Source organism: Adiantum capillus-veneris, chromosome 28 (assembly GCF_014529385.1).
Source record: "Adiantum capillus-veneris isolate H3 chromosome 28, ASM1452938v2, whole genome shotgun sequence".
NCBI lineage: Eukaryota > Viridiplantae > Streptophyta > Polypodiopsida > Polypodiales > Pteridaceae > Adiantum > Adiantum capillus-veneris.
In genome coordinates this window covers 12210988-12219532 of record NC_140958.1, presented here as the reverse complement: position 1 = coordinate 12219532, position 8545 = coordinate 12210988, and positions in this window count along the sequence as shown.

Below are 8545 nucleotides of genomic sequence, written 5' to 3'. Positions count from 1 at the left end.
GTAAGCGCCTCAATCTCCATAGGAGGGGCAGCTAGATCTGCTTGAATAATAGCGTGGGGTACGGAGGACTTGGCTTTGATAAGCCGAGAGATCATAGATACCAAGGTCTTCTCCATACATCTCCAAATGCTTCAATGCGGAAATCCACAAAGCTACAATAAATCTGTCTCCCATGTGACCTGCCCTCCTCAATGATGGCTCTCAGTGTTCGAATATGATCAGGAGTGGAGAAACTCCTCCTGAAACCGGCCTGGCCCTTTGCTCGTACACCCTCACCCTCTGTCCAATTTTTTTCCTGGGAAAAAGATCCTTCTATTAGATAATGAAACTGCCCATAGGGCTACAATCACCTCTTCAAGAGAGGGCTACAACAACCATGATGGGGAGACTCTCTGAAGGAAAAAACACCATACATACAATGAAGCTAAATCAAGAAATGGGAGGAGGGAAAAGCCACACGTGTGGACGATAGTGCCATCTGAGTACACCCTGGACCATGGTGAAAAAAGGCCCAGGATGCTAGAGTCGAAGGAAAGCCTCTTGGTGCTCCCACATGTGGTCGAAGCTGCCCTACAGTCTCTCGAGCTTTCCTCTAAGAGTATGGATCAGCTCTAGCCATGGATTGCGAACATTCTTTGCTGGTGGTATAGGGCAAGCCTCAAAGATGTGGAAGTAGCGAGCCCACTAGATGAACCAGAGTGTCAGGCCATTGATGAGCTTCTAGCACTCCTCTCTCTCTCTGCACCGCTACTGTGGAGTAAGCTCTGTAGAGCAGGCTGGAGTGTAGGTCGCCTCCCTGCATCACTATCATCCTGCTTGTGGAAGATAGCTCAAACTGAAGTTTCGGGCCCGTGAGAATGGACCAAGCACTTTCCCCCAAGTGTACTGCCGAGCCGTGGAAAGAGAAAGCATCACAATCAAAGAACATGAAGCCACACCTGCTGTGCCAAAGGTCAATCCCAAAGACAGTGATGATGACTCTCCACAAGATGGTCGCAAGCTGTACATGCGGCCGAGAGACCACTATGTACAAGCCAGCTCCCAACTGCTATAGCTCTGTGTGGGACCATCCCCACTGAAACAAAGTGACTCGCCTCGGCTGTCTGGACTCCCATAACCTCTCCCAAAAAGCTGCCAAGAACTCAATTGTGAGACCCTCCTCCTGCCAATGAGGTGCTACATCAGGGCGAGCCTCTCTCTGTGCTGCCAATATGTGACGTCCTAGTCAAACAGTGTACTGAAAGAAATGGACACATGGGTGGTCTGCAGAAGAGAAAGGGTCCCTCCAAAGCCATTCTCTAGGATCCCACTGTACTCGTGCCAGGGGACAGCTCTCCCAAGCCCACGGTCTCCAGTGACCAGTCTCAAGAGCTGTTGGGTCAAGATCGATGGTACAAGTCCTCTTATAGAAAACCACCACTCGGATCCTCTAAAAACAGCACTCTGCCACCTGCAGGGCCTCTACTGCAACTCACTGTAAGCATCCCTCACCCTGTAACTCGAAAAACAGGGAGGGTACCACCCTCTACCCAATTACTCAACTGCTGCTCAGGAATGGATGCATACAACCATGCCAATGTGTGCCCAACCGTAATAGTGTGGTAATTCCCAAGCTTTGTAGGATCACGTGCTTTGAAGATAGGCACAATAGTAGACAATCTCCAAGTCTCAGGTAACCCCTCACACATGGCACGATTGAGCAACACTGCAAGAACCTCTACCAACATATCTCTAGAATGTGTAAAGTGCTCTACTACTAGACCATCATGATCATATTCCCTGCTGGTCCTCATCCTTTCAATGGCTCTCTTTACCATCTCAGTGGTAATGGAGGTGCTGGTAGGTGGGCATGGCTCTGTAGGATCTAGAAGGGAGTCCTTTCCAGGAACCGTATATAACGATGAGGCATACTGGCCCCACACGTCAAGAGAAGTAATCACTGGGGGAGGTCAGTGCTCATGAAATAATCGCCATGCCTCTCCTGAGTCTCTACTCAAGAACAATTGATACAAGTCTCGCTCCATCTGGACCAAGTAAGCTCGTTTCTTCCGTCGCACAAGGCATCGGGAAGCAATCCTAGAGAGAGCTTATAGTGCATTCTCTAGGGAAAATCCCGTATACACGGAGATTCTACTTTTGTGTGTGGTGACCCTTGGAGTCACGGTGTCTGCATGGCTTCCTTCTCAAGTGTGGACTCCCAAGTGCTGCCCCCCCCCCCCCCCCCCCAAAATGCTCTCCTATCTTTGATAGTGACCTCTTAGTGTTCTTTTATAGGTGCTGGCTGCATTAGTTTAGGATTAGGTTAGGGCCCTAATCAGGAGAGACAAATCAAGGATCTGGGTCCTAGGTGTGTGTGTGTGTGTGTGTGTGTGTGTGTGTGTGTGTGTGTGTGTGTGTGTGTGTGTGTGTGTGTGTGTGTGTGTGTGTGTGTGTGTGTGTGTGTAGATAGCTTTCAAGATAGAGGGCAGGAAGAAATTAATATACACAATACAAAAAGAATCCATTCCTCAGAGTATTGATGGCTGCTTCCATTAAATTGGACATGTACAACAAGTTATGAGAGAACTTCAGAGATTTAGAATGTAGCAATCTCCATGTATGTTACCTGCGTCCATTATGAGAAAAAAACATGTTAGCTTCCAACTCATAGACTGCAGGTGTCTAGTACATGGGGCACTTGTCATCGATGTCAACTACATGCTAATCATAAGAGATTAAAAACTTGTTGTTTGTAACACCTGATTAAGAAGCTCCATGTAGAGTTGTCTGGTAGAGTATGGGCCAAGGAGAGATTCATGTACATAGTTAGCCTTAGTGTCCAACACCAGCACCCTCATATATACTTGAAGGTGATCCATGTGGTGGGGGAGAGATGAAGTGGGAAGATGACAGTTTTGTTTGAGCAGAGTGGGGTGGTGAGGGAGTGGAGGAAGCAAGAAGGTGATGGGGTGGTAAGAGGTTTTCTGCCTATAGTTCGCCATGCCGGGAGTGGGGTAGTGCATTCGTGTGAGCCGGTATGCTCAGTGGTACTGCCTGCATGGTGTGCGCTCCTTGCCGCACTGTCGAAGCAAGGGACTTGCCAATACACCGTGTGCGAGCCACAAACGGCTCCAAGCACACAACAAGCCTAAACTAGCAAGCTCAAGAAAACAAAGGGTGTGTCACTCACCGCTCTACGCTCGCCTTCGTGGTGGATTCCTCGCCGTGATGAAGAAGAAGCTGCAGTCGTACCGCGCTCAACCGCTTCGCCGCCGTCGTGCCTTCGTAATGCTCGATCGCACACACACTCTCCCTCTCTCTCTCTCTCACACACATAGGATTAGTTGGCTTTTATAGGAGCTCACCCCATTCACACTTGGGCGCCCATGCTTAACCAACTAATCCCTTGAATGTCCAAGTTAAAGTGCGCCTCTCATCGGCGATCACTCTACCTTTCCCTATTGGTCCGACAAGCCCGGTACCTGACTCTACCAAATACATAATACGCGTCCATCGTAGGTGATAGGGTGTCCGTGTGCCGTGAGGGTTAACATGCCCCCCTTCCTGATGTAGATTCCGTCCTCGGAAGCTATTGAGTTGAAGCTGGTTCGTCGAGGTGGAAGAGCATTTGAGATGAATGTCCTTAGTCTTCTTCAGTCACTGCAAAATCAAACAACATTGGCACAGTAATGGCATTCTCTTAAAAAGCATATGCAGTTTTAGGTAGACACATTGATTGGAAAAAGAATTTCAAACAATTTGTCAGCAATGAACATTAAATTGCAATGTAATCAAATGCATAAACAGATGTAAAGGCAAAAAATTAAACAAGTCTGGGGTCACTAATTTGACGGTCGAAAAGCACTAGAGATCAAGTATTAATACCATGGGTAAGCTTCTTAATTTTCAGTGGTCAATTAAGTTGTTTAATCGCGAGAGCCAAGTATTCATGTTCAAGGGCTGACTAGAGGCTATATCTAGAAAACCTTGTAGTTAAGCTACCATAAAAGGAATTTCTCATGAAATCATCGCCTGACTGATTACTTTTTCTTTGACCCCCCAAGGTCTTTTCACAATGATTCAATTATGATGTGTGTGCTTATTTTGTATGCCTTGGGTTTTTTGCTTTTCAAGGAAAAGCGCCCACACTGGGAACCTCTAGGGCTCTAGTACCATAGGCAATACATGTGAGTGAAGTACCAAATCAAGCTGAGATTTCTCTTCCAGCTTAAAATTTTACATTGTGGCACTTTGATTTTTTGTTTGTTCATTTTCATCATTTTAATTTTGTAACTTTGGGGGGTCATATAACATTGTTACACTCCCCAGGCTCATCACATTAGTAAACTCCCTTTATAATACTTAAGCTAAAGGTCAATAGGGTTAAGCCCACTAGAAAGCCCTAGTACATTTCATACAATGCTGCCTAAATCGGATTAAGAACCTAAGTAACCATTCTTATTAGGAAGGCATTCCCCATGGTATTAAGAGAAGATTTCTAGTACCTAGCTTGGTCAAACTAGCTTAGTCGGACTGCTTGATTTTTACACCTAAACAAGTGATTATGACAAAAGATTGCATTGAATTAAATGTTTGATACTAAGCAAATGCACTGAATATTATGCTACCAATCACAATCAAAGCAGACAAACATGGATGCAAAAAAGATAAGGGCAATGCTAATGGACAAGAAACACCTGTTTGTGTTGATGGTCGCGCTTGATTTGAAGTGTGAACGAGAGAAAGGTTCCATGAAGGTCCAAATCCTATCAATAGCAACACGCTCCTGTACACACTATGAAACAAAAGGAATACCTCCAGGAGGCACATTAGTGGGAAAAGAGATCTTTGCTAATCACTCAACTCTAAAACAGAAACACTCCTATTGTACTAATCTTACCTACCCTCCATCACTCAAGTGATGAGGATCGAAGGTGTTTTATGGCATAGGTTTCTGTTTCACTGTACCAAATGTGACATGTGTAGGTCTGAGTCAATGTTTTGACTTTTATTGTGCATACTCGTTTGCTAATTGCTCTTGCTCTTTTTTTTTTTTTTTTTGTGAGTATAAAGCTTTATATGTACATTCCCTAAGATTGGAATTGAGAGGTCAGGGAAAAAGGTTGAGAGGGAAACAAATGAATGAGGACTGTCAGCAAACACTCCCCCCTTCCTTGGGTAGATCATACCGTTTGAAATGAGCTTGTCACCCTTTGAAACCAATTGTTCCAGTTGGTAATAGGTGAGGATTTTTGCCAGTAGTTTTCTATTACCCTAGGTGCCTTGTCAAGTTGTAACGGTGGTAAGGTACTCTCCCAGGATCGAACTTGAAGTGGTTCATCAGGTGATTCTTGAACACTGGGAGGTGTGGATTCTTTGGTAGCTTCATGGAGGTCCACTACTATAGATGGAGTCTGTGTAGAAGCTTTTACCTCTATGGATGTATTACATGAGGAGCTAGAATCTTCATGGGACTCCCCCCTTCCTGAGCTAGGTGGAACAAATCGTTCTTTCTTTGGTACCCAAACTAGCTCGGGACTAGGTGTGTAGCATTCTGTGATTTTTTTCTTTCCACGATTTTCAATTTGTTTTGGAGCCACAGGATTGGGTTTACATGGGCCAGGTGACAGGTAAGAGTACACTTTACGTTTGGGCACCCAGATTTGATCATTTCCTTCATAGTATCCTTGGGCTTCCAATAGTCGTTTAGGAATCCAACGCAGTGTTTCTTTACATTTCTTGGAGTGAGTGGTACGGTTCTTACTAGGTTTCCGTTTTTTTGCATCAACCATGCTCACTACAGAGGTTTTAGGGACCCACTTGTATGTTTTCTCTGTTATATTAGGATGGTTCTTGTGTGTCTCAAGCTTTCTTTCAACTACATTAGTTGAAGCTCTAGAGAGTTGGGCTATGGGGACGTATGGTTCAACCTCCTGGACATGCAATGTCTTGGGTTTTATTTCCTTGGGCAATATCTCAGGGACTATGGTTTGAGTGGTAGGGCTAAGAGTTGGTTTTTGCGTTGTAACACCCCCAGTCCCCCAATCAATAGTGCATTTGGTGGCTATCATCCACGTGCGGCCTAGGTTTATATTACCCTCCATAGTTCCAGTAGGCATGACCAAAAAGTCTTGAGCTACCACCCCATTGTCATAACTGACAGAAGTGTGCCAGATTCCAAAAACCGCAGTTTTTTTCTTGTTGACACCCTTGACTTGGATAATACTCTCAGATAGAGGTGGCTTCCCTAACTGACACCACACCCCATAGGATAGCAGATTGTATTTAGCACCCGTGTCCAATAAGGCGTTATATAGCACTTTTCCATAGGCACTATTTAACTCAATGGGGTATCGTAGAGGTGTGTCAGAGTCCAACCCATCCTCTTCGTGTGCTTCATTTGCATCAGGTTCCGAGCGAGTAGCTCTACCTAATGTTTCCATGAAACGGCTAAACATACTAGTGCTAGGCTGCGGAGCTTCGGGAGGTGCATGGCCTTCTCTCTCAGTGTTTTGGGTAGGGTATGCTTCCATGATTTCTGAGTCGGAGGAGGAATCACTAGCGGCTATTTTAGGGTCTTGGGTGGTACTACCTTGTGTCCCCGCTGAGGGTCTAGAGCTTATCGTGGATGGGTAATGGGTGTCCGTATGAACAGAGGCACCCTCAATATGCTCGTGTTCTAGCACCCGCCAAGAGCGTAAGTGCATGTGCTTTTGATACCTTAAGGTGTCAAAAAGCTGCTCTAGGAGGCCTTGTGACTAGTTTTTAGCGTGTTTTTTGTTTGTTTTTTTGCTAGATTTTTTAGAGCGTGTCGTGGAATGGGCCGTGTGATAGCTCGAAACGAGCGTATCGGTCAGAGGGTCGTGCCGTGCTTTACAGCCTTCCGTTTGGTCACTCTATGCCCTCGGAATCCCTAAAACTGTCAATTTCCAGTAGGGAACTAGGCCCAAACTAGAAAGTCTAAGGGTGCAAGTGGGAAGAGAAAGGAGGAGAGTGGAGGACTTGTCCCACATGCTCTCATTCTCTCTTGAGGGAGTAGGGTATATATATAAGAGTGAGTCTAGTATATATCATAGGATTGAGGCTTGGGCTTGGGCTTGGGCTTGGGAAAATGATCCCGATCCCGATCTATCTTTTATACAAACCAACCCGTACGTTTTAAGAGTCACGTTTTTTATTTTCGAAAAATTTTGCCACCCACTCGCTCGCGTTTTTAATTTCCGGAATTTTTTTCCTTTTAAAATTTTTTTTTATAAAAAATTTAAATTTTTTTTTTTCGAAAATACTTTTTTTTTTTTTTTTTTTTTTTGCTACAGAAAAAACGCAGAAATTGAAAAAATGCAGGACAAACGCGGAAATTGCAGAAAATTGACAGAAATTGCAGAAACTGCGAAAAAAACGCCGAAATTGCAGAAAATTGACAGAAATGCAAAAAATTGCAGGAAGTGAAAACGCCGAACTTGAAAACGCGGAAATTGCAGAAATTGAAAAACGCAGACAATAGCAGAAATTGAAACTTGACAGCAATTGCAGAAAACGCAAAAAACAGAAACCTTCCACACACTCCTTCCCTGCCTTTCCTATGATAGAAATTGCACCACAAGGAAGCGTAAAGTGCTAACCGAGCTTAGTGTAGGGCATATCCCCGGCAGCGGCGCCAAAAATGTGCGCTCCTTGCCGCACTGTCGAAGCAAGGGACTTGCCAATACACCGTGTGCGAGCCACAAACGGCTCCAAGCACACAACAAGCCTAAACTAGCAAGCTCAAGAAAACAAAGGGTGTGTCACTCACCGCTCTACGCTCGCCTTCGTGGTGGATTCCTCGCCGCGATGAAGAAGAAGCTGCAATCGTACCGCGCTCAACCGCTTCGCCGCCGTCGTGCCTTCGTAATGCTCGATCGCACACACACTCTCCCTCTCTCTCTCTCTCACACACACACACACAAGGAGGTGAAGAAGAAGAAGAAGATGGAGATGGAGCAAGAGCACTCTTCAATTGCACAAATGAGAGAATGAGTAAAAATTAGGTTTAGTTGGCTTTTATAGGAGCTCACCCCATTCACACTTGGGCGCCCATGCTTAACCAACTAATCCCTTGAATGTCCAAGTTAAAGTGCGCCTCTCATCGGCGATCACTCTACCTTTCCCTATTGGTCCGACAAGCCCGGTACCTGACTCTACCAAATACATAATACGCGTCCATCGTAGGTGATAGGGTGTCCGTGTGCCGTGAGGGTTAACACATGGGTTAGCTTCCACGTCTTCCACTATCTCTACTTACTCAAAAAAGCCGTTCAATGATGGTGTTTAATAGAGTGTTGTTCCCATATGCTGCCTCCCCATGGGGTGTTTGGAACCTTCCCAAATACACTAGGTTAATACATATCGTGTGTGGGGAGTCCACTAATGCGGGCACTAGGCCCCCATTAGGGACCTAGTGCCCACCCTTTGAGACAAGTGCTAACTTTCTTAACCTCTTTACAAGATTGTAAGTCCTCTGATGATTCAAAGTATTTATGTATGATACGACAGAGTCTGATCCTTTCAAATCCATTGTTGCAAAAGG